A 27,730-nucleotide genomic window follows, 5' to 3' on the forward strand; every position below is an offset into this window, starting at 1 on the left:
GATCAGCATATGAGGAAAAACATTTCAAGGCAAATGCCTGCCCAACATAGGTCCCTCTGAAACCATCTAACACATCTATGGGGTCAGGGTACCTCTACCCTGACCCGTTTAATTACTTTGCAGAGTGGATGCATGGGTCTGTGAGTGGGTATGTTAGTGACGGTGTGGGTCTGTGAGAGCGTGAGTGACTGGCTGCACGGGTCTGTGAATGGGTGTGTGATTAGCTGTATAGGTTGGTAAGTGGGTGTGTGAGTGTCTGTGAGGGTGTGTGAGTAGGTGCGCAAGTGTGTCAGTGGGTCTGTGAGTGTGTGTGTATGAGTATGTGTGTGGGTCTGTGATATTGTGACTGGGTCTGTGAGTTGGTGTATGCGTGTGTGTATGGGTCTGTGAGTGGGTGTGTGAGCATATGTGTGGATCTGTGAGTGGGTGTGTGAGTGTCTCTGTGGGTCTATGAGTGAATGTGTGAGTGTCTGTGTGGATCTGTGAGTTGGTATGTGAGTGTGTGTTGGTCTGTGAGTAGGTATGTAAGTGGGTGTATGAGTGGTTGTGAGTCAGCCTGTGACTACCCATGTGGGTCTGTAAGTGGGCATGTGAGTGTCTGTGTGAATCTCCGATTGGGTGTTTGAATGCCTGTGTGGGTCTGTGAGTAGGTTTGTTAGCACACAAGTGGGTCTGTGAGTAGATGTGTGAGTGTCTGTTTGGATCTGTGAGTGGGTCTATGAATAGGTCTGTGAGTGGGTGGGTGTGTTTGCGAGTGGGTCTGTGAGTAGGTGTGTGAGTGCCTGTGTGGGTTTGTGAGTGAGTCTGTGAGTGTGTGGATGTCTGTGTGGATCTGTGAGTGAGTGAATGAGTCTGTGAGGGGGTATTTGAGTGGGTCTATGAGTAGGTATGTGAGTGTATGTGTGGATCTGAAAGTATGAGTTTGAGTATCTCTGGGGGCATGTGAGTGGGTGTGTTAGCCCCTGTGTGGGTCTGTGAGTGTCTGGGTCTGAGAGTGTCTGGGTCTGTGAGTGTGTGAGTGGGTGTGGGAAGGGGTGTGTGAGTGGGTCTGTGAGTATCTGTGTGAGTGCCTGCGTGGGTCTGTGACTATCTGTGTGGGTCTTTAATTGGGTTTGTTAGTGCCTGTGTGGGTCTTTAAGTGGGTCTCTGAGTGCATGAGTGTAACTGGATGTGTGAGTGTCTGTGTCGGCCTATGAGTGGGTTGTCAGTGTTTGTCAGTGGGTGTGTGAGTGTCTGTGTGGGTATGTCATTGGGTGTGTGAATGTCTCTGTGTGTCCGTGAGTGAGTGTGTGAGTGGGACTGTGAGTGGGTGTGTGAGTGGGTCTGTGGGTGGGTACATGAGTGTGTGGGTCTATGAGCATGTATGTGAGTATCTGTGTGTATATGTGAGTGGGTTAGTGACTGTGTGACTGGGTCTGTGAGTGGGTGTGCGAGTATCTGTGTGCTCCTGTGAGTGGGTGTATGAGTGTCTGTGTGGATTTGTGAGTGGGTCTACGAGTGTGCCAGAGGGTCTCTGAGTGAGTGTGTAAGTCTATGAGTGGGTCTGAGAGTAGGTGTGTGAGTGCCTATGTTGGTCTGCGAGTTGGTGTGTGAGTCTCTGAATAGGGGTATGAATGCTTTTGTGGGTCTGTGAGCATGTACTTTTTTTAAAGTTTTGGCAGGATTCATGGAACCACGAGGATCCACACAGGGCCGCATTGAGCACTGCAGCGGATCCGTAAATCTCCACACATGTAAAAAAAAAGATTAAGGGCTAGATGTAAGTAATTGAAATTTACCGCTTCTAAAAATACCGAATTTTACCGATTTGGTATTTTAGAATCGGTAAATGCAATGTAGGTAAAATATTCTGTAATTCCCATTCCCATCCCATTCATTCCTATGGGCCTGGAGGCCCATAGGAATGAATGTGAATTACCGAATCGGTAAATACCGATTCGGTAAAATAGGGAAACATTCAAGGGTGGCAGGTGACACCCTGTTGCACTCCTGAATAGTGCTTGTGTGCACATGTGGCACACATACTAAGGGCATGTATGTCTGTCACATGGCACAGTTGGAAATGCACAAATTTGCATTTTCAAAGGTATTCGTTATTTACCACCAACTAATAGTTGGTGGTAAATAACGAATCCTTAAAGCACATAAGCACTCTTTAAAGTGCTTCCTACATGTCATGTCATTTATCGATTCGGCATAACATTTCATTCCTAAGCGCACGCCCGTGTCACGAGCGCCAGATACAGCTGAGTGCTCGTGACACGGCTCGTGTAAACATATATACATTCCGTGATCCTTACACACCTCCCCCCTTTATAATAAAAACAATTTTAAAGTTTTTAGTTCATCACAAAATCATTAAATCGGACAGGTAGACGATGACAACGTGTTGCTCTGTTACTGGTAGTACTGTTTTCTTCATGTATATGTTCTACATTGTCATTCTGTTTTCCCACATCAAAAAATATATTGCTGTCAACATCATCTACAATTTGGTTGGTACTAGGTCCTTTAAATAGTGAAATTCTGCTAAAATTCCATACAGAACCACCATCAACCCTAACTGCGTTTCTGAAAACTTCGATAACTTTTTGGGGACTTGACCAAACAGGAAAACCCTTACTTACACCTTCCTTCCTTTTTACACATACATAATCGCCCACTTTAATGGAACCACAATATGTAGAACCTATTCTTCTGACCAAATTATGTTTCATTTTGTTCTTATAAGATTGTACTCTGTTTCTAACTGCTTCAAAGTCCACTTTCATATAATTTTCAGTGCCTGCTAAATTTCCTTTTAACCACCATGGAACTAATTTAGTACTAGGCTTCCGTCCTCTTAGTAACTCAAAGGGTGTGACTAAAGTCACAGAATTAGGTGACGTCCTATAAGCCAACAACATGGATTGTAATGCATTTCTCCAATTCAAATTTCCCTTGATAGATAATTGTATAGCTTCCTTAATTACACGGTTGAATCTCTCTACCTGGCCATTGGCTTCTGGATGGAAAACTGCAATTTTCTTATGGACAATACCGCATGTAACAAAAAAAAATTCTATTTCCTTGCTCACAAACTGCGGCCCATTATCGGTCACAATCTCCTGAGGAATACCTTCCCTGCAAAAAATCTCATCTAAGAATTCTATTATGTGATGCGAGGTGACTTCCTTCACCATCTTAACTTCTGGCCATTTAGAAAAGTAATCTATTAGTACTATGCCAAAGGCTTCTTGTCTGGGTAAGCAATTAAAAGGTCCTATTATATCTATACCAAGTTTACGCCAAGGACCTGAAGGTAATTCAACTGGACATGGTTCAGGACGTAAAGCGACAGCTGTCTTGTCACTATTTAAACAGTATGAACAAGAACGTACAAATTTATCCACACATGATTCAATGCCCGGCCACCAAAATGATTCTTTCAAACGTCTTCTGGTGAAAGATATCCCCAAATGTCCCTCATGGGCAATTTTGAGAATAGTGTTTCTAATAGAAAATGGTGGTACAATTTTATCACCACGAAGAATCAATTCATTTTCTACTGCAAGTTCCTCTTGAATTTTATAAAAACCCATTAAGTTTCCTGTTAACTTCCTCTGTTCTGGCCAACCATGAACAAGATACTTTTTGACACTGCACAACTCTAAATCTTTACTCATTTCTTCCATCCAGACTTCTTTCTGTAATGACAATTGTTCACCACACACTAAACTAATGTCTTGAAAAGTAAAAGCTACTTCACATTCTTCTTCACTAATAGTTGCAGAATTTTCTGAATCAGAAATCAACCTGGACATGCAATCGGCATGCATATTAGCCTTCCCTTGTACATATTCAATAGTAAATTGGAAAGATTGTAATCTTGACGCTAATCTTGCAAGACGTGCCGACATAGTTCTGCCTCCACCTGGGGCCATTAGATACACTAAAGGTTTATGATCAGTTTTAATCAAAAATCTTGTTCCCCATAAAAAAGGTCTAAAATGCTCAGCTCCCCAAACACATGCTAATAACTCTCTCTCTATTACAGAATAATTTTTTTCTGCATCTCTCAGAGCTCTTGATGCATAAGCAATGACCCATTCACTTTCATTGTCTTTCTGGAGAAGTACTCCACCTAAACCAGAAGAGCTTGCATCTACCATGATGATTCATTTCATGCCTATCACAAAAGGTTTGAGACACGCTGCATTTACAATATACTTTTTTAAAGATTGAAAAGCATTTGTCATTTCCTCTGTCCAGTTAAATTTCACATTTTTCTTTAGTAGACACCTGAATGGATCAACTTTTACAGAAAAATTCGGTATAAACTTGGCATAAAATTCGATAAGTCCTAAAAAAGCTACAAGTTGTTCTTTTGAATTGGGTACAGGAGCATTTACAATGCTCTTGACGTGATTTCCCTTAGGTTTGATACCTTTTCCGCTTATAGTATGTCCAAGATATTCTATCTCTTTTTGTTTAAATTTGCATTTGTCAATGTGTAGTGTTAGTCCTTTGTTTGCTAATGCAGCAATTACACATTTCAAATTGTTGTCATGCTCAGTATCATCTTTTCCATATACTAAGATGTCATCTTGAAATGCTACAGCCCCACTTAAACCCTCTAAAGTATCTCTCATTAATCTCTGGAACACTGAGGCTGCACTCGCTAAGCCAAAAGGCATGCGACAAAATCTGTATAACCCTTCAGGAGTGATAAATGCAGTTATGTTTTTGGATTCATCAGCTAATACCACTTGGTGATATGCACTGGCTAGATCCACACATGAGAATACTTTTGCGCCAGCCAGTGTCGAGACCATCTCATGTAGGTTGGGCAAGGGATGTGAATCAACCCAGATAGCTGCATTGACACTGCGGAGGTCAATGCATAATCTGAGTTCCCCATTGGATTTAACCGAAATCACAATGGGAGAAACCCAAGGTGATGACTCTATCGGTTCAATAATATTTTTCTCACAAAGATCTTTTATCATTTCTTTAAGTTTGATTCTGTATGATAAAGGAACATTCCTTACTCTATGTCTTACAGGTATGACATTTTCCTTTAACTTGATGACGTGTTCAAATCCCTTATACTGGCCTAGTTTACCACTAAAGACAGTGGGAAAAGAATCTCGCAATTTCTCTACTATTGAAGAATTATCCTCAGAGACACTTGAAATACTTAGTGTTTGTTCAATGTAAATAGGTGGATTGGCTCTGGGATCAATTTTCATTCCTAATTCATATTGATGTGGCCAACTTAAAAGTGATAATCCAGATTTTGACACATAAATTTTTCCTATCATGTGTCGGTCATAGAATTGTATGTTTGCTATAAAGTAACCAATTAAGTCAATTTTGTGTCCTGTATATCCACCAGGAGAAATGTCAGACTCATGTAATGTTCTGTTAGTAAATTTGTCTTTAAATACATTTAAGGAAAATATTGTGTACCAAGCGCATGAGTCTACAAAAATTTCTACATTTACTCCATCAATATTTATAATGCATGATGGGAATTTTTTGCAATTTTCATCCCCACATACATTGATGACAGTATTTACTTGAAACTTTTCTTCATTATCTGATTGGTAATCATCATAGTACTCGTGTATACAATTCATTTTTCCTTGTGCTGATCTACAGCATTTTGTGAAATGGCCTTTCTTGTTGCATTTTACACATGTTTTTCCTAAAGCAGGACAACTCTTATAGTCTGCTAAATGGCTGTCACTGCCGCATCTAAAACATAGTAGTTTGGAAGTTTTTCTTTCATATCTCTGATTTTTGAATTTGTTATCATTCCTAGAAGAGTATTCATTCCTTTGAAAAAAACTTTTCCTAGGTTTATCTAAATCTTTAGTGATGTTAAAAACATCATTTTTATCATTACCTCTAATTTCTTTGACAAATTTCTCTGAATGCTCTATAGACTTAGCAATATCTATGGCATTATTAAGTGACATATCAGATGTTGTCCAAAGACGTTCCTGTACTTTTTTGTTGTTAGTTCTCATTAAAATCTGGTCTCTCAACACTTGTTCATATGTTATGTGTTCAAAATCACATGTGACAGCCAAGGATCTTAAGGCTGAAACAAAATCCTCTACAGGCTCATCATTTCTTTGTTTGCGAGAATAAAATATGAACCTTTCCATGACCACATTCTTTTTCTTCCCATACCTTAAACTTAGCTGTTGAGAAGCATATTCATATACATTGATGTTCCCTGGGTTTACTAACATTGGCAATGTTTTGAATTCCTTCAATGCTATACCCCCTAAACAATGTTTTAAAAGAGATAACTTTCTTTCTGGTTCACACTCCCCTTCTTCTAGCACATCAACATAAGCCAGGAAAACAGGTTCCCAAATCTCCCAAGCCATGGGTGGCTCACCAGGTGAGGACAAAAATGAGGGAGGAGGTACAATGCCTGACATGTTAATTTCCTATTAATATATTAATTACAATACAATATATATATTTCACACTATATATAATATATTTCACTCTAATTATAAATTATATGCACTTTAAATGTAAATGTGTGCACTTTAAATGTAAGTTAAATGCAGGTTGGTTAATAAAAGGTTTTGGTAAGGTACTTAATTTCTGGGACACACAGTGTGTGTGTCACTGAAGAGGTCTTGAACGTGATGTAGGACACACAGTGAGCGTGTCACTGAAGAGATCACCAGCGCGATGTTTCTTAAAGCTGTAATGCGCGCTGTGCCTTTAATGCGCGCTGTGCCTTTAAGTTCAGTGAGTCTTGACTGGGTCCGTAGTACCGGAAACAGTTTCCATGAAATGACGTTGCGCGATGACTTCAAACGTCGCGTTGACCAGCGGTGTTTAAACAGTCATGCGCGAATCCTTGTGCGCGTGTGATGCTGGTAAACTAACGCGAGTGAAGTGCTCGAGATCTGGAGCCAGGTTCAAAAATGCCAGTATGAAAAGTGAGTAATCCAGTGTAAATTATTTTATATCTTGAATATCCGCTTCCTTTAGATTATGGATGCGATCTTCCGTTTTCTCTTCCCGTAATTCAGCAGTATCTCAATGTTGTTTATTTAAATTTAAAATCGCTGACAATCCAAAAAAAATTGTAAAATCCAATGAAAAAGGTTTTTCCTGTTGCAGCGAGGTTTTTCTTACGCAGGTAATAATGATCCCGCCCGTCGCCAGTGTAGGGAAGTCATTCACCACACGGAAGATAGTTTAGTTCAGAGTAGGTTTATTCCGTTCCTTACTTCTTGAACTCTAAGCCAGTAATAACGTTAACAAGCTATGCCTAACAGTAAGCATTCTGCATGTCATTTAAAACATAACATTTCATTCCTAAGCGCACGCCCGTGTCACGAGCGCCAGATACAGCTGAGTGCTCGTGACACGGCTCGTGTAAACATATATACATTCCGTGATCCTTACAGAATCGGTACCGAATCGGTAAATAATGATTCGGTAAAATAGGGAAACATTCAAGGGTGGCAGGTGTCGGGTTTACCGAATCATCCCCTACATAGGAAATGGCCCAATACCGGTCAGTAAGCCTGAAATGTACCGAATTTCGGGTTTACCGACCGGTAATGGGCCACCTACATCTGGCCCTAAGACACTTTCTTCACTGTTGAGTCCCACTGTGACCCATATAATACATCCATGGGTCCAGGTACCTCTACCCTACCCCAACAATTAGTTTACACTTTACATTTTATCCCTCACAAATGTGCTCCCACCGACAAAATGGCGAACACAACTTTTTTTGTTTTTTTTTAAAGTTATGCGATGATTCCTGGATCCACCTAGGAATACAGTAGCCTTCGAAATACTAACATTTTCGTGGTAAAGGCATAGTTGTTGCAAAGATATATGTGATAAAGGAATGTGTCGTAAAGACACATGCCCTGTAAAGCCTGAGCTGTTATGGCATGTGTGGTTCCGACCATGTGGAAAACAATGCTTCCCATATTTTTTCTGTTAGAATGAGTAATGGTGCCAGGATTGTAGTTATCATGAACGCAGCTAGAGAAGTTGCACCAGGGCCCAGTGGAGTGAGGGATCCACTGCAACTCATTTAGGGCTGTTAGGGATAGGGGTTACTTTATTGCTTGAATTAAGGCCCATGGCACCCTTGCTACACAATTTTGAGAGTGCCACCATGGAAATGCTTTGACTATTACTTCTATGGTGACAAGGTTGATCTTCACCAGGATGGTGTGTGTGTGTTTAGTGACATGTGCTGTATTAGAATTGGTTGCTTGCCATGAGAATGTTAACGTAATGGGTTGGTTATGGCTGGTACTATAACAGCATTTGTTGACATATTTAAAGTGAACAACAGCTTAGACAAAGCAACATAACAAAATCATTAAAACATAACACGGCATACCACAAACTGTCTAAACAGAACTCAACATAACAACCACGGTGCAATGCAGCTATGCAACAAAATCACATTACTATGTGCAGCATAAATACACAGCAGCAGAAAAAACAGCAGACCACATCACCGCCACAACAAAATGCAACACAACAAATGTGTACAAATATTCTTGTCATACATTACCATCTCTAGAAGCCAGTTGCCTTACTATGGTGGTAAACGCTGTGTGGAGCAATAAGAGCCTTATCTTACCATCTAGGACATGAAATATTGGCAGTCAGAAATGTTTTGTGATGAGGCCCAAGAGCTCTGATGTAGTTTACTTTCTGGAGTCAAATACTTACTTCACAGCTAGCAGATAAAAAAGCAAGCAATTTTGGGGTTTTAGAGTTTCTCTATGCTTGAACAAGTTCTGCAGTATCTGAGCACACTTTTCCCAGCAATTGAGGAGCTTTACAAATGGGCTTACTATTGTAAGAAGACAAAGTAACTACGAGAAATGTAACTATGAGAAATGTGCTTTTATTTGTTTTCTTCTCATAGTCTGTCTCCTATACTTTGTGTAACAGGACATCTTCTTCCCCTACAGCTCTTCAAACCGCCCCCCCCAATAACTCCTCCACCCTCTTGCACATTTGTACCTGCCTGTCTACAAATTCCACCTTCTCCATGTGTCATTGCCTGACACTGCCATAATACCCCTTTTGTGGAAAATCTATCTTGTCAAGGCTTTTAGTATGCTGCATGTATGTGTGTAAATATGTTTAGGCCTTGGTCAAATTTACATAATTCCCTTTGATGGAATGGAATGGAAGGGCATTTATAGAGCGCATGACTACCCGGGGGCCTCCCAGCGCTAAGGTCACCGACACAGGGAGCCAGGGGAGTAGGGAAAGAGCAAGGTCTTAAGTTGCTTCCGGAAAGCCATGTGATCTGACATTGCGCGTAGGTGGAGGGGAATGGAATTCCAGAGTTTGGAGGCATTATAGGAGAAGAGTCTGCCACCACTCCTGGATCTTTTGATCTCAGTAATCTCTACCAGATGAAGATCGTCTGCTCTGAGGATCCTACTGGCTTTATAAGGACGAATCATGGTGGAGATCGTGGGTGGGCTGAGGCCTTGCAGTGCTTTGTGAACGAGGCACAGAGCCTTAAACCTTATCCGCTCTTGAACCGGGAGCTAGTGGAGGGTACGGAGGGCCGGTCCGGCCGACAGCCTATTGGAGGTTCCAGTCAGCAGTCTTGCTGCGCTGTTTTGGATGGTTTGATGTTTCCTGACTGTGGCGATGGGAGCACCTAGGTACAGTGCGTTTTCGTAGTCCAATCTGTAGAGTATTAGAGATTGGACCATTACTTTCTTAGGGGCAGGACCCTTCGGATCATAATCTCAGTTTTACCTCCAAATAAGTTTAAGCAGGGATTCATCCATCCAGTTTACGATGTCGTTCAGACAGGAGTAGAGGGTATGGATTTCCTGTTTTGGATGATTGAGCCCGACCGCAAGCTACGAATCATCAGCATAGGTGATTATTCAAATACCATGTGGATCTATTCTGTCTGCTAACGGGGACAGTAAACGTTAAAAAGGATTGGGCTAAGTGAGGAGCCCTGAGCACCCCACACCAGAGGTAAGTAGGTTTGGAGATGGTATTTCCCTCAAAAACTTGATAGGTTCTTCCCTCTAAGAAAGAGGATAGCCATTGGAGTGCCATGCCGTCTATCCTATGTTCCTGAGTCGCTGGACCAAAATTGAGTGATTAACCGTATCAAAAGTAAGCGCGGGCTGAAAATCCATTGGCAATTTCGCGTTCCGCAAATCGTGCAAATTTGTCCAGAAATTCGCAATTCGCAAGCTGGGGGATTTTTTTGCTTGGTCGCGCTTCAAAAATACAATATCGCGCGCGCGGCGTAGACTTACCGTGATTCTAAATTCACCGAGTTGTTTTTCCTCCTGGTTTGCGTGCACTGCGCCATTTTGGATCTAGCTGCGTGATCGCGCGAGACTTTTCGACCGCTAGTACGTCATAGCGGCCCGCCATCTTGCACTGCGAGAGTTTGAGAACGCGACTACATCATAAGGGCCCGCGATCACGCATCGCGGAAGTAAACAATTGCGAACACAGCTCGCTTTCCCGAACTTGCAAAAATTGCAATTCTGCGCAAGAAATCTACCGCAGGCAGCATAAACCTTCTGAAAATGATGATTTGGATCAGAATAACTCCTCAGATTGACATTTGGCTGCACTTTTCTGTGCAAGGAGTCCATTTTTGGGGGGGTGGGAGGAAGGAAGTGCCCCAGAGTCTCCAACTTCCTGTTCCTGTCCAGCAGGCTCCTCCCAGTGCTTTGTCCATGTCCGGGTCACTTTTCATTTGGATCTGGAGCTGGAAGGATTACTCTTTGTGGCTGCTGCTGGATATTTGTATTTGAGGACTTTTTGTTTGGATCATTTTTGGATTACTTTTGGATTTGAGATTTTACAAGTAAGTTGGTGTTGTTTGTTTGGGGCATTGATGTTGCTGCAACTACAATTTTTAAACTTTTTCACACCTTAAAAAAATGTATATTGTGGATAGGCACAGTATCCAGTAGGCCCAGGGTTAGTCATGGGTGTGTGATACAACTGTTTCTGTGAGTTTTGTTGAACTTAAATGTCATTTATGTCATGGAATTGAATAGCTCACTGTTATATGTGGATTTAATTTTTTAATTTTGGTGTACGTGTAAAGCCACACTAGCCAGTAGGCCCAGTGTGGTGCATGAAGTGGACCAAGTCTTTCTGTGGGGTGTCTTGAATTTAAACATCATTTAGGGCATGAATGGCATTGGATTGTGGTGATTTTTGTGTGTTTTTTTACTTTTTGGGGTGTTGTTGGGGCCTGGGCATGTGGGTGGGGGCCATTTTGAGGCCTGGCCATGTGGGTGGGGGTCAAGGGGCCATTTTGAAGCCAGGCAGTGTGCTGCTCAGGCCTGCACCCAGTTTGCCTTGCTTTCACCCATTATGCCCAGGGCTACTCAGTGGTGCATGGACCAAGCCTTTCTGTGGGGTCTCTTGAATTTAAACATCATTTAGGGCATGGATGCCATTGAATTGTGGTGATTTTTGTGTGTTTTTCGACTTTTTGGGGTGTTGTTGGGGCCTGGTCATGTGGGTGGGGGGCATTTTGAGGCCTGGTACAGGCAGGGCCTGGCCATGTGGGTGGGGGTCAAGGGGCCATTTTGAAGCCAGGCAGTGTGCTGCTCAGGCCTGCACCCAGTTTGCCTTGCTTTCATCCATTATGCCCAGGGGTACTCAGTGGTGCATTGACCAAGTCTTTCTGTCGGGTGTCTTGAATTTAAACATCATTGAGGGCATTGATGGCATTGGATTGTGGTGATTTTTGTGTCTTTTTCTACTTTTTGGGGTGGTGTTGGGGCCTGGCCATGTGGGTGGGGGGTCAAGGGGCCATTTTGAAGCCAGGCAGTGTGCTGCTCAGGCCTGCACCCAGTTTGCCTTGCTTTCACCCATTATGCCCAGGGCTACTCAGTGGTGCACGGACCAAGACTTTCTGTGGGGTTTCTTGAATTTAAACATCATTTAGGGCATGGATACCATTGAATTGTGGTGATTTTTGTGTGTTTTTCGACTTTTTGGGGTGTTGTTGGGGCCTGGCCATGTGGTTGGGGGCCATTTTGAGGCCTGGTACAGGCAGGGCCTGGCCATGTGGGTGGGGGTCAAGGGGCCATTTTGAAGCCAGGCAGTGTGCTGCTCAGACCTGCACCCAGTTTGCCTTGCTTTCATCCATTATGCCCAGGGGTACTCAGTGGTGCATCAACCAAGTCTTTCTGTCGGGTGTCTTGAATTTAAACATCATTGAGGGCATTGATGGCATTGGATTGTGGTGATTTTTGTGTGTTTTTTTACTTTTTGGGGTGGTGTTGGGGCCTGGCCATGTGGGTGGGGGTCAAGGGGCCATTTTGAAGCCAGGCAGTGTGCTGCTCAGGCCTGCACCCAGTTTGCCTTGCTTTCATCCATTATGCCCAGGGGTACTCAGTGGTCCATGAACCAAGTCTTTCTGTGGGGTATCTTGAATTTAAACATTATTGAGGGCATGGATGGCATTGAACACTTCCGCCGGCCCGGAGGATGCGGAAAAACCGCAATCCTAATGACCCCCATAGTTAGGCCCAAAGCCATGAGTGCCGCAGAGGCAGCCACTTTAATTTCTCAATCACCATCGACCAGTGATGTTGGCGTTGACTCATCGCAAGAAAGTAGCATCTAATCAACGCGGGGTGTAACTCATCTGACGAGTGTTCAACTGCAGCCGCAACGACAACCACAGGTGCAACAAGGAGAGGTGCAAGGAGAGGTGCAAGGAGAGGCGCAAGGAGAGGCGCAAGGAGAGGCGCAAGGAGAGGCGCAAGGAGAGGCGCAAGGAGTGGCACAAGGAGAGGCGCATGGAGAGGCGCAAGTAGAGATGCATGGAGAGGCACAACTGCCCACAATGCTTGTTCCTCCAGAAGTAGGGGCACATCAGGAAATCGAGATTGAAGCGGTGGTATCATCCGAGCAAGACACTCCTCCTGATGAACCATTGTCTTCCAGATCCCCAGCAAGAAAAAGGTCAAGGAGGGCTAGTACATATTCTTCAAGCCCCCTTCCTTCTGATGATCTAGATCAAGATTGGAACCCACCATCTGAGAGGGAGGCACGCCATGAGCCCACAAAGGTAGCTAAGCCTAAAAGGAAGCTTCCACTTATGGGTGATGACGACGAACAAGAAGTAGAAGTGGTGTATTCTGATGCTGATGAACAGCAAAGCATTCATTCCTTTTGATGAAGCAGATGCTTCAAAGTACAAACATTGGCTAGCTCTGTCAGCCACTCGGTTCGAAAAAGAGCGGCAGGAAATTGAAGGAACCGGCAGAAGTACTACTGAATCAGCAGGCCATCCGGCGTCAAGGTCCACTTCTGTGGCCAAAGGCAGTCACTTTCCCTCACAGCCATTACCGACACCAGCAACTGTATCATCATCCTCACCTGCACCAGGCCCAGCCATAATATTGTCGGAAGCGGATTGGCTAACTCATCAAGGGTTTGCTGGTTCCAGTGTTGATACAAAGGCCACAGATGGTACACAAAGTGGAGCACCCCTGGAGAACCTTGAGTGGATGGTGCAGGCCTATCTGGATGACCCAACAGGTGTCTTCTTTAATCAGAACCCATTGCTGTATTGGTATGAGAAAAGGGGTCAATGGCCACTGATCACCAACCTGGCTCTAAATTATTTGTCCTCCCCACTCGCAAGTGTGTCTTCTGAACGTGTTTTCAGTGCTGCTGGTTCCATTGTAACTTCAAAAAGGACAGCCTCTCGCCCAAAAATGTGGAGAGGTTATCAATGATCAAGATGAATCAGCACTTCATACCACCAGATTACAAAATACGTGAATCCACGCAGGAAGAGGAGGACACCGACTTAGGTGCCGGAAGTTCTTCTCTGTTAGCTGACCTACTCCCGTCTCAATTCACAGAGTTTGAGGACGAGCTCTACTTCCCTGACACCTAGGCCTGAAACTGACTTCCTTTTTTTCCGTCCTAACTCCTTATTCACTTTTACTCCTGTGTGTCTTTCTTTGTTTTGCAACTTTTACCACAACAAAACTCTAATGACAAAAAACCATCAGCAGCACTGTCTTCGTCTTATTTCCTTATTGAAGGTGCCGCTGTCTGCAATCCTGAAATTCACAAGTTCACAACTCAGTCATGCTCCTCTATCCTCCTCCTCCAGACTCCCCCTATCCATTTCCCTCAAGGCAGGATTACGCAGAATGAAGAAACTGTCGCTTCGTAGACGAGTCCCCTCAAAAGAAGTGGGACTGGAATTACTGACTATATGTGCTGATTGCTGACAGTTACTTCTGAAATTGACACTAGAGGCTGCCCTCTGGGCCTCCACTTTAAGAACAAGATGCGGTCAAAAAGTGGACCTGGTAATGAATAATGAGATGGCATGCAGTGGACAGCACTGGCTGTCTGGCTCTGATAAAAGCAATTGCTGTTTGTTTGTTGTGCATGAAATGAATCATCATATGTCTTCTTTTATTATTTAATCTTTTACACACTAAATGTAACTAAAGTCTGCTCTGTTTTTGTTTTTACCTTGTTTAATTCAAATTCTACCTCTACTGCAGGGGCCACTACGTTGCATTTTTTAATATGCAAAATGTCCTTGGACTCACTGTGTGTGTAGACTGTGACTGCATGAACAACATTGAGTTTGCCAATATACCATGATGATGATGAGTCTTTATGATTAAAGTTACATAATACCTTTTTTCTTTACAGTCACTCGCTGGGATGGATGGATCATCATCGTTGGTTTACGGAAGAACTGTTTATTTATTTATTTATTTGTGGGTTTATAACGCGCTTGAATAAACTCCCGAAGGAGTATCTCCGCGCTCCAGAGACAACAGAAGCAAAAACCAAAGGGTAATAATACAGAACAAAGAATCATATGTAGCTAAATCATGACCTAGCTAGTTTAGGCCTGAAACATAAACGTTTTCAGTTTTTTCCTAAAGGCAAAGTGATCCGAACACTGCCTGAGTTGGAAGGGAAGATTATTCCACAATGTGGGACCCACCACTGACAGAGCCTTGCCACCCTGTCTAGTCCTACTAATCTATGACCATTTCGTGAGTGGCAAACAGGTAAACCAGTCAACATACAGTTACAGCAGAACTACATGTCGGTCTAGTCATGGTATGGAGTGGTCGAGCCAGTGTAGTGTTATTATGCGAGAGTCCAGACAACAGTTCATGTAAAATTGCGGCTATGTGGCTTGCTGCATACAATTAGATATGCTTTGTCTGTCTGTGTCAAAGAGGTATGCTACATCAGGTTGCTTCATTCACCCAGTGGTGCCTGCCTTATCCTTGAAAAGGAGACTCAGAGTACGCACTTTAGAAATGATGCTTGTATGTAATACTGTCGCCTCTGAAACTGAAAGTGTTATTTTGCACTAAACACTGTACCTTATATTTTTTCTCCCTGGTATTTTAATGTCACTTCCTGTTTTTCCATCAACAATTACAGGCCGGCTTTTACCCTGTGCGATGGGAAAAACGATTAACTCAGGCTTACCATTAGCGATCCACAATTGCGTATCCGCCAGGCAGGCAGTGGACAGTGTGTCTGGTCACCAAGATTGATCGACGGAGCGTCAGATGGAATGGAAGAGTACCGCGAATAAGAGGAATGGCTGGATACTTGCAACTTCCCAAATTGAACAGGACAACTACAACATACAGTTACAGTATCCTCTTCACTTCTCCTTATCTTTGAAATAATGTTATTGTTGTGAACTTCTATGAGTGTGACTCTGTGCGTTTATTTGCTCTCTGCTTCAAATTCATCCCTCCAGCTATTTGATAAGTTTCTTTGCTATTTCTAAAACTAATTTAATGTACTAATAAGTGTTTATTCTCTCTGAGGGCAGATAGGCAAGTGACATTGCGTAAATACTGCAGCCCCGTACTGTCACATTGTTTCTTCATAGTTAGTAAGTTGTAGTAAGTACTACTTTTCAGTAGCCTAACCATCCATTTAGCAAACAACTTCATGCATGCAGCAGTGCATGCACTTACTTTATGTCCCTTAAAAGATTTATGGATATCTTAGTATCCAAAGATTTGTTTTTCTTCATTTGTTGTTTGTCCATGCTGTGTTTTTTTCCTCTCTCCACAAAACTTTCCCGAAAACCCCAATTCCCATCCAATTTTCAAACCCTAACCCTCTTCCCTCGGGCAGTGTGGTTTTCATTGAGGTGTGACTAAAGGACAACAATAATTCCACACACTTGCTGGGGAGGATAAGGTGCAAGCAACCTCCTCAAATCAATTTTAAGGCAGCTAGATGAATCCTAGGATATTGTAATTCTGTTTAAAAAAACACCAATGAATATTTTCAAATCAATTTAGAATTTCATGCCCACCATCGAATGGATCCATCGTCAACAGCATCCTCCTACACGTGAAGAAAGAATACGCTGCTGTGTCACTGTTCTTATTGTAGCCATAATCATCCATGCAAATATTTTTTTCCCATACTTATCTTTGGCATTGCTTAGGCTACAAATATATACTGTTCCTTCTAATACTCCTCTCAGGCCACTCAATGTCTCATTTCCTTTTTTTTCATATGCTGCTACTGTGGTACCACTCCTACTACCACCACAACAATGGAATTTCTGTCCTAGAGGGATTTCATGGGCAACCGTAATCGTCATTTGCCATGCAGCCAGCGCTGTGCCTAGCTCTATTCTCAAACACGAAACACAGGTAAGATAAGCATTTTGGGGAGGTAGAATAATGGGCTAGGACTCGGAGGAGAGGAGAGAATGACAGTAGTACTAGTAAAGTACTAATAGGGCAATTGAATTCACTAACTCTGTTAGTGACACTTTTGTAAATTTTTGGATGTTTTAGATAATTCATGCTGGTAAGTTTGAGGAAACCAAACGTGCAGTAACCCCCGCCCACCACCCCACAAAATAATATGAAGGCGTACACTATGTTGAAGCATGTAAAATAAATAATTATATTTCCCCTAACAAAAATAAACTATTCAAAAGACCCACCCCCCTCCCTAACCCCAACCAATGTCCATAAAAATGTCCCTCAAGAAGTCTCTTTGAATCTCCAACGCCCAATTTCCCCGCCCCCAACAGTCTTTAAAAAAGGGGCAAGGGACAGTCACTTCCGGCGGTGTCCTGTGAACAGGTGGTCCCGCATCTCTTTGCGGAGGCCCTGGAGCCGGCGCTTCAGCTTCTCAACCGCGCGCTCCAGGTAGTCCACTCTCCGGCGGAGATGACGCGCCATCCAGGCTCTGGGGGGGGCAGCTACTGTGTTTTTTGCCGCATGCGCGGCGGTGGCGGGAGGCTGTCGGGCCATGGTGCCGTACCACTGGAGGCTGCAGGCTGGTGGACCCAGGGGCACTGGAGGAGGATGCAGCTGTTGCCGCCTCCTCCTCCTGCTCTTGAGCCACCAGCCGCCGATATTCGGCACAAATGGCCTCCAGCTTCCGGGCCCTGGTCCGGACAGCCATCTCCTTGCGGGTGAGTTTTTGTGGAGCATCTATATGAAGAAAGAAAGAAAAATACTGTAACCAATACTCTTTAATATTAACACAAAATAATTCAACAGAAAGTTGTCTCACAGTAACACAAGCAACTTGCAAGCACAGTATAACATTTTGGAATGTATCTTTCCACCGTCTTTGTAGGCCTGTAACATTAGTGGGAGTTTCAGGAATTCTACTAGCAGCACTATGGACTCACTACATAGTCAGAGAGTCAGAGAGTACACCAGTCTTCTTTTTTCTCTTGTTTTGCGAAAAGAAATTACTTGTACGTGAACTTGTGGTAGCCGGCATAATGCCAGCTCAGTCAGCTTGCACCCAAGAAAAACAGACACAAGCCATGATGATGCAGACTCGCATTACTTTAAGCAGTACATGCAGGTGGGGAGAGGAAGTTCTTACTTTTCTATAGGGGTGGCACTGGCCATACTCAGGTACATCAAGGGCTACTGCTCAATGTAATTTATATTTCGCACTCCCCCCCCCCTTGACTACTACAAAAGGAAAATAAAGATTATTCATTTCTGATCAAATATCCAGCCGATCACATGATCTTTGCTTATATGATGGATGACTTTAGGTGCTTTGTTTTGATAGATTGAGTGAACAACAGCGATAGGCCACCCATGATTGACACAGCCGAAAGAATATTAATGACATAGGGAGTGAGTGTGGTACCCATAATTGCCCGAGGAAGGGACTTGACTTGATATAATGTGAACTCTACAATACATACACAATATATGCTGTGCTTGCAAAGTAAACTACTGTACTGTTAGTCAAGGGAGTGTTTCTGAACAATCACAACTTCTAGTATTTGGATTTCCTCTGCTTTGCTACTCTGGCATGGACATGCTGTTCAAAGTAACACTCTTCATCCACTGAGCGTCTACTCCATACACCTCTGCTATCTATGAGGAAGAATATACCATCCAGGCTTCCAAAGTAAACGTCTATCATTCTTCTTAATGTCTCAACTGGACCAACTTTACTTTTTCTCAACAACCAACTAACACCCATTATATTTTATTTGGTAAACCACCGTCTTGACTTGCATTTTGAGTTTCACCCAAATGATATATTGCAATGCACACCACACATGCATTTTCTGATTCACCCACACAGGCAGTCATCTTTTTTTTCTCCTCCAACCATACTTGCTTCAAGCAGCCATGGATCTGATTCCGTCCTATCAGCCACCTCTGCATGCATTCAAAAACACGTATCATTCTTTACAGTCCTAAATGTTACGACTCGCTCGTCCTTCCTTACACCCTTCTTTCTCTTTTAGTTCATCACATCCCTCAAGTTCATCTGATCTGACTTGGCTTCACGATAAAAGTTTCACAGCTGAGTTGAAGTCAATAGAGGGGGCCATTGCTTACTCGAGAACTACCTCCGCTAATGCTATTGCTAAGTCAAGGGTGACTGTCTTCTCCGTGATTGGTAAAAATGTAGTTCTAAATTAGTAACTGTTCTTAACAGTACAGTGTACTTGTACTAAGGTACTGTCTACTGTACAGTACATCATACACCCCTTTGCGAGCCTACTCTAAAATGTCAATAAGTAAGGAGTATAATAATTTACCACCGTCCGCCGCTGCTGAGCCATCCCCCACAGCAGCTCCTCCTGGTGGCACTTGTGGCGCCGCCGCATCAGCCCCTGGAGTGGACGTCTCCACGCTGCTGGCCCCGGCACTGGTGGTAGGTGCCGCATCCGATGTTGTGACGCCTAGAAAAAACATGTCAAATTTTTAGATACCATACACCACCCCCTATTTCGTCTCGTAATGGAAGAAAATGTTAATACATAAACTATTTTTCATTATTGGGACTGAAATAAAGTGATGATTTTGGGGAGGGTGTTAACTCTTTATATGCTTAGCCATAACATGCAACACTTTTTGGCCCAACTGATGAATGCTTGCTTTTTAACGTGTACCATTTTTCTAATTACAGACAGAAGATTCCATTGCCCTTCTGCCAACAAGAGCTTTTCAATTTTCACCACCTACTCCTCATCACCACCAGTACTTGAAGTTCAAACAAGGTGAGGGCTCCCGCACAGTTATTATAATAATTTGTTCTGTTAAGTTGAAGTATATTCTAGGGAAGGGTGTTTAAACTTTAACATCATCTATCACCAGTGCTCGCTGGGAATACTGCGCTATTAAAAATAAAGAAGTTGTTTTTTATTTGTTATTTGAAAATAAAACTTTAAAACTAAAAAACACTGTGTGGTTCTTTTTCACGAGTGAGTGAGCGGAAGGGTTTGCAGTTGCACTACTGCACTTTGCAAGCATGCTTCCATGACTCTGATAGGTCAGGAGTCGGTAGTCTTCTTCTTTTCTTCTGGGTCGTATAATTAATCATTGGTCAGACACACTAGATAGTCCGTCAGGGGATTGGGGGTTCAACTTCTGTTCTGACTGAGGTATGTGGAAAGTCAAACTGCACCTATCATCAACAATGTCCTATTTCTCTTGTCCATACTTCTGTATGTGCAGAATAGTCCCTGAAACACTAGCGGTATGGTATGTGCTCCTATCAAATTAAAAAGCCAACTACTAGCTTATTCTTGGTGGACATTGACATTTTGTTGTTGGGAATTAAGAAGACTAGAATAGACAGCAAGGGCAACCCAGAGGACTGCACTCAGTGCCTAGAGCTATTGCTGGATCAGAGTTTTGTTTAACACCGTTTGCCGACTGTGCAAGCTTAGCTACCTACACAGACAGACCCATAATAATAGTAAATAGTAGTAGCACAGAGAGTGATAGTAGAGGCAGGATAATGTAGAAACAGTCTACAAGAAGATCAAAGACTATTTTGTAAAAAATAGAGTTAGGAAACAGTTTGGAATGAATAGGTGCTGTAAAAGTTAGGGAAGTATAGTTAATAATATTAACAACAGAACAACTTACTGGGGCCAGCAGAAGAAACCTCTGAGGACCGATCCTGCCCACCTTGTTCCGCCGGCGTCTCTGTTATCGTCTTGCCCCTGGGAGGTGCTGCTGATGATCATGAAATAAACACAAACATGGATGATTGTTTTTTGGAAATATTTGATTTCTTTGACCACAATCAAAAAATTATCTCGGGGAAACAAATTACCAACAATTGCACTACATGTATTGACCTATCTGATCTGGTCAACTAGGAGGATAGTACAGTATTGCTGGATTCGCTGACCATCTACTTGGAAAGTTATGTTGTAAATCACTAACTAAACCAACAACAAAAAGGTTCTACTAAGACTGCCAGCACTCAGCAGCACGCGACGTGACAGACACAGTCCGTCATCGTGATTGTAGATCACTAAAAAAGTCCTACTACTAATAATAAGTCATAATATACTCAACCTATCAATCCACCACTATCTCTTCCTAGTGGCAGCAGGAGTACAAAGGAAGGACTAGACTTGAGTCTATAGTCTCTCTAGCATTACGCAGTTCTGTAAAGTACTCACTCATACATAATCACTCAGGCCAAATGAGCACAAAATTGAAAACAAGTAAGCATAGTAGCACCGCCAGTGAGCAGCCGAGCACCTGCAATCACAGAGGCTTTTGAAACATAATTTACCTGCAATGTAATCGGCTGCATTCTTGCTCTTCGGAAAAAAACAAATTGCAATATCATAACACAGAGCAAGAGAAAACAAAGTAGTGATTAAATACTAGCTACTACTACTCACTAAGGCCCAGGATCTCGACTCCAAGCCGGTCAAGCAGGTTTTTCTCCCAGTCCAGGATGTTGGACCACTGGTGCGTCGCCTGGTTGTAGGTGCGCCGGACCCCAGACTCCCGATACATGGCCTGGCACATCTTCCCCCATAGCTAGCGACGCTCCCGGAGCCCGTACCGGGCACCGGGCCTGCCACCTGCCGCGACGGTCTTGGAGAGGTGGCGCTGGACGTAGAAAACAGTGCAGCCACCTCCACCGCGCTGAAGATCTCCCGGGCTACTACTGCCTCCCCGCTTAAGGGCCCGCAAGGGAGGCGGGTACGGGGTACGGGACCCTTCCCCTTGATGTTCTTCCCGGCTCCCTTTGCCATGGTCCTGGACAGGAAAGGAAAATAAAATAGGAAAGAAAGAATAGGGAAAAGGTAAATAAAAGAAAAGAGTTAAAAAAAGTAGTTTTAAGTAACCAAAAGTAGAAAAAAACACAAAATGTAGATGTAGAAAAATAAAGAGGTAGATAATGAGTAAAAAAATTAAAACAAAGTTCAAAGAAACAAAGGATTGCAGAGATTAAAGAGGATGGAAAAAGCATGCCCAGAACCATAGCAGTGAATGGAAAACAAGATGGCCACGCCCATTGCGACCGCGTGGGTAAATTGGTGCGATATTTCCGCCCGAGAGCACGCAAAAACGCACGCGACCATGTAATCGCGCCCCGCGCACAACGCGAGCATGCAACTAGTGCCCGGAAACAGAAATACGCAACACGAACAAGATGGCCGCGCCCATGTACGACCGAATGGGTAACTTCGCGGTCGGCGCGCTGGAAAAATACTTGCGAACACGCAAAGCGCCCCGCGAACACGCAAAAAAAAATCCACAAATTCGCATAAATTTGCGGATTTTGCGGACCGCGAATTCGCTGTTGCACGAATTTGCGTACCGCGAATTCGCAAATTTCGCCCATATTTAATCAAAAGCGGCATTAAGGTCAAGAATAGGATAGCCGCCGAACCTCCTGAGTCCAGAATTTTCCTGCTCTCCTCTACCACTGGCAGTAGAGCCGTTTCAGTACCATGGCGTGGTCGAAAACCGGTTTGCGAGGGGGGAGTAGGTTGTGACTTTCGAGAAATCCAGAGATGGAAGAATTGACGTGCCTCTCTGTTATCTTACTTATGGCCGGGAGGAGGGAAATGGGGCGATAATTGTCCAGATCTGTAGGGTCAAAGTTGGGCTTTTTTAATAGAGCTTTGACCCTCGCCTCTTTCCACTTGGGGGGGACTAGTCCGGTGGTGAGCGAGACGTTGATCAGATTAGTCAGGATGGGGGCTATGGTTGGCATGACCTTCTTCAAGGTGTTCAGGGGAGCAGGGTCGGTGGGAGAGCCACTCTTTACTATGGTCAACAAGTAAGTGATGGATTCTAGAGTCATAGGAGGAAAGTTCTCTAGGAGGTGTTCAGGGGAAGCCACTTGGGGATTCATCTGGGGGCGAGGAGGAGTGTCCTCCTCGATCTTAGTTGGAAGGGATTCAAGGATCAGCTGAATTTATTTATTAAAGTACTGTGCAAGTTTGTTGCACCTAATGCCAGAGGGGACAGGGACTGGTATCGGAGGGGGGCTTTTAGTAGTTTTTTAATAATATTGAAAGTTTCTTTGGATGAGTTGGAGGCGGCTAAGATTCTATTCTCATAATACGATGCTTGCGCTTTCCTTAATTCTGTTTAATAGGCCAGAATAGCGAGTCTATAATCTTGTTCTTTTGAGGGAAGAAAGTCTCTCCTCTAGTGTCTTTCCTTCACTTTGCATCGCTGCATTAGGGAGCGTAGATCTGGTGTAAACTAAGGAGCGTTATGTGGCCCGCTGCCTTCTTTATCTTAGTTTTAGGGAGGACCGTGTCAAGTGACTCTTTGATCCAGTTGCAAAAGTCCTCATTAGCTTGTATGGGACATTGATTTAGGCAGAGTAAAGTCTTTTCCAGCTCCTGAGACCATTCCTCTATTGGGAGTTTGTTCCAGGGCCGGCCTAGTGTCCAGGATGGTTGCCTCGTGGGCCTGAATGTTTGGGGTGACCAGACCAGGCTTATCAAAGATTGATCTGTCCAAGGTAGAGATATAGGGTCAGTTCCCTTGAGGTTGGTTAAACTAGAGAACACTTGATCCAGAAGATCACTTCTGGTGTGCGTGGGTTTGTTAACTTTTTGGGAGAAATTAAGAGAGGAGAGATCTCTGGTCAGCTCAATTGCATTGATAGCGTGTGGCACATTAAAATGGAGATTGAAGTCTCCCAGGATGGAGACATTGCCTGATGCGCTGGCTAGATTAATCATGGCCTCCAAGAAGGAGTTGTTGAACGACCCTATTGGCCCGGGCGGACGATAGATCAAAATGCCTGTGAAGGTGAGTAGTGGGGAAAATTCTATGGAGAAGTGGGCGTTTTCACAGTCTTCAAGTGGGGAGCCCAGAAAGCGGCAAGTGAAATGATCCTTATAGGCAATGGCGATCCCACCTCCTCGACCCTTGGGTTGGTCCATTCTTTGTAGCACATAGCCCGGAGGGAGCGCTTGGGCGATATCGGGCTCAGAGCTAGGGGAGAGCCAAGTTTCCGTGAGGAAAAGCAAGTCGGGCGTGGTCTTAATTAACATCCAGATCTCTGCCAAGTCTTTAGGCAGAGATCTGCAGTTGAGAAGGAGAATCCTAAATTCCATCTTAACAGGAATGAGGGATGGCTTATGTGATGCAAAGTTGTGTTTGCATGTAGGACAATTATTGGGAAACTTATCTGGGGGGAAGGTTTGTCCACAATGAGTTTTAGGGAGATGGTTTAATTTCCTAACATAGGAGCCATTATATCCATAACGATCTGGGGCAAATGATGCAGGGGTTGTGGCCCCTGGGCCCAGCAGGGCGTGGACGGGCGCAGCTGGGTTTGCCTTTGGCGTGCCTTTGGCACGACAGCGGCGTGCCCGCTGCGTGCGCCCGCTGCACGGTCGTGTGCACATTTAGCTGATTAGCGCTACCCGAGTTCAGCCACTAGAGCGCTGACCCGGTGATGGCAGAATCGGAAGTGAGTGGCAAAGTCCCAATCCCCTAGAGCTCTGAACACAGCTCTATTTCCCGAAAGCACAACACAGAGTAAGTGAATTCAATTTCAATTAAAAACTTTTGGCACACTTAAAAAGTAAAAGAAAGTTTTGGGCAATTCAGGATTCTTGTAACCAAGACCGCACTGACCTGCAGCCTCACCCGCACACGAGTGTACTGCTTCCGGCCTGTGTCGGTTCTGGGCGATCGCGATAAACTGCGTGTTTTAATACTTGCCACTACCCAAGTTCAGCCACTAGAGCGCTGACCCAATGATGGCAGACCTGGAAGTGAGTGACAAAGCCCCGATCCCTTAGAGCTCTGAACACGGCTCTATTTCCCGAAAGCACAACACAGAGTAAGTACATTCAATTTCAATTCAAAACCTTTTGCACAGTTAAAAAGTAAAAGAAAGTTTTGGGCAAGTTGATGTGCAGGACATCTAACCTGGGCTTATATTGGAATTCTATAACGCATATTAGCAAGCCCATTATCGCTGTTTTAGCAGCAATTTCCTGCCGCTAAAACGTGATAATTTTAACGAGGTACTTGCTAATATGCCCCACAGTTATCCATGTCACGTATAACTCATCATGTTAGGTTCATTTGCGTTGTTCCCATGCTCTCACAGTACGATTTTTACCCAAATGAAATCTCAAGTGCATGACATGGCGTAACAGTGTAATCTCAAACATTGTGCGTAACAAACATAACGAGACATGCCAAAAATCATGTGAGATTATGTTGGTGTAAAAAAAAATTCACCAGGGCCTATTAAATAAGTCAGAGGCTACACAGAACACAAGAAGACTAATGATTCTATGGCCTATATAGGGCCTCCACAGTGCCCAACCCCAATTTATCTTTGATATACGCCAAAGAGCATACAGTGTCTTGGCTTGTCTTTTGGTGGCTTGTGCAAACCCGAGGTTTCAGCTCATAGAGGTACTGACTGATGCATGAAACAAACAATTAGCACATCAGGATAAAAACACACGAGCTGGACATAAGCATAGTTATACATGGGATAAATTACCCCGTGCCTTACTTTATAAGGATATTACAAGTCACCTCGGAGTTCAGAGACCATGTAGAGGAACAATGCCAATGGCCAATATCCTTTATAAAGTCCTAAAACTCCGAGGCTAGCAAAGTGCACTTTCTTTTAAACTTTGTATTCTGTTTTATTAGCCTGTTATATTACCAGCCTTCTTTAATGTCAGATGGAAGGACAAAAAAGTTCTGCAGTAGAAGTAAATCAAAATATTTTGAGTTGGAGTCCCTACAAGGGGATTAAATATTAAAGAAAAAAAGATTTATCTAATAAAAAACAAACAGTGGCGGAATCTCTTGTTATGAAGTTCTAAGCAAAGACAACATCACGTTCTCCTGAGCAATGATGTATCGCAAAGGCAAGGAGACTTTTAATGCGCCGGGCTCTGCATCAAGAGCGAAGAGCAAAAAGCTTTGATCTGAAAAACAAAAAAGGCAAATCCCAGTCCGTCTGCCACCGCTAAGGTTAAATCTGAACAGCGGTGAGTATTGACAATCCATCAAGCATGCTCAGTGTCACGAGCCCTGGGAGGATTTGATGCGGCTGCTGCTTGCCTCGTGCGTGTCATTTCTAAATCTGTGCCTTGGCTACGTAGATCATGGAAATAGACTATCGAACGGGCCGCTGCGTTCTCTGGAAGGCCTGTAATCTCATTTTGGTCTTGTGTGGGCCCAGGTTTATCTGAACCCGGAAGTCCTTGAGGATTTCCCTCAAAATAGACGCTTCTGTTCCCTCTTCGCACTGCTCTTTCATGATGGCAAGGCAAAAAATGTGATCTAAATAGAAATGTTGACATATTTAAGATGCCGTGATAAGCTTTGTTACATCTTGTGGGGTTGTAATGAATTCTGAATCAGCATTACAACAGAAACGAAGCCCTTAAATACAGCCTGTTTTTTGCAGGAACATAGCATATGTAAAGCAAATGGCAAACATATAAAAAAAATATGAAAGTAAAAGAGTGGTCAGGCAGCCCAAACACACCGGCCCTTGCACTAAAGGACACTCCTTTTCAGGCAGACGTGCCCATGCAATCAGTCAAAATTTAGGGGGTGATTAAGATGGCGGAGCGTCCGCCACCGCCAGACGTGCGGTGGCGGTCCCTCTGCCATCGGACAGAAATTTTCCCCCTGCCAAATTAGGATGGCGGGGGAAATCGAACCGCGACTGTGGTGGTCGCAAAGACCGCCCGCCATGGATCCGCATTGCCTGGTGGAGCGGTCTGCAGCTGTAAAATGGTGGCGGTGCCTAGCAGGCACCGTCCACCAAATGACGATGCTGGCCTCAGCCAGCCTTTCCATGGCGGTAGAACCGCCATGGAAAGGCAGGTGGGGATTGGTTTTGGGGGCTCGTTGCGGCCCCCCATGTGATGGGGGAGGTGGTGGTGCACTGGGGGGTACCCATTGTACCCCCTGTATTTCCTTGCACTACGTGGCAGGCACCGCGTGGTGCCTGCCACGTAGTGCAGGGAAATGCACAGAATGGCAATTTCACATTGGGGCGGGTGCTGCTGCCAGCACCACCTGCTGCAATGTTAAAGTGCCTGGATGCGACCGCCATGGTGGCGGCCACATCCTTAAGTGGGGTGCGGGCCCGCCGCCATACAGGCCGACAGTCCTAGGCACTGCTACGATGACGGGCGGACTTGAGTCCGCCCGCCATCGTAATCACCCCCTTAGTCTGGAATCTTCAACCTACTCACTTTCAAAAGGCTGTTAATAAAAGCACCACTTATTTGTCTGGTTTTGAGAACAAAATTGAATTTTTTCTGGGACTCCTACGCTTGGATGGTAGTCCAGTCCTATACAGAGCTGAAAATAAAATCCCATTTAGCCACATCCTACTCAAAAATGATAAAAACTTAGGGGCATATCATCAAGGGGCCGCAATAACATTATCGCCCCTTTAGCTCCCGTTTCCGGGCGAAAAGCGGCGATAATTTTACCGCTTTATTAACAATGACATGCTAGTGCGTGTTTCCTTGCCTTAGCACCCGGCTTCTTTCCGCCTAGCCTCGCATCACTAATGAGATGCAAAGTAGTCGTGCCACGTAAAACTGCATTGTAAAATATCGCTAATGGGCCTTCGCGATATTTACAAGGCAGTCCCGGACACGAGCAGCGATTTAAAAAGGCACGCTAAGCGCGGTTATCGCCGGTGTCTAACGTCTGCAAAATTTCAGACTTACCTATCTGTATAATAGGAGGTGGATTATAAGGCTAGGTCCACATCTCCCTATCAACAAGGAATTCCCTATTGCTGCAGTGTTAACGCTGGATTTACAGCGATGTTACTGCATTTCGCCGCTTTTGCTGGATTTTTTATCACCTCAGAGATACGTGTTGTTAATAACGCGTTAACTGGACGATAAATTCCAGACATAGACGCCGATAAATAAGCGCTAAGAGGG

Source organism: Lissotriton helveticus, chromosome 1_1, assembly GCF_964261635.1.
Source record: "Lissotriton helveticus chromosome 1_1, aLisHel1.1, whole genome shotgun sequence".
NCBI classification, from domain to species: domain Eukaryota; kingdom Metazoa; phylum Chordata; class Amphibia; order Caudata; family Salamandridae; genus Lissotriton; species Lissotriton helveticus.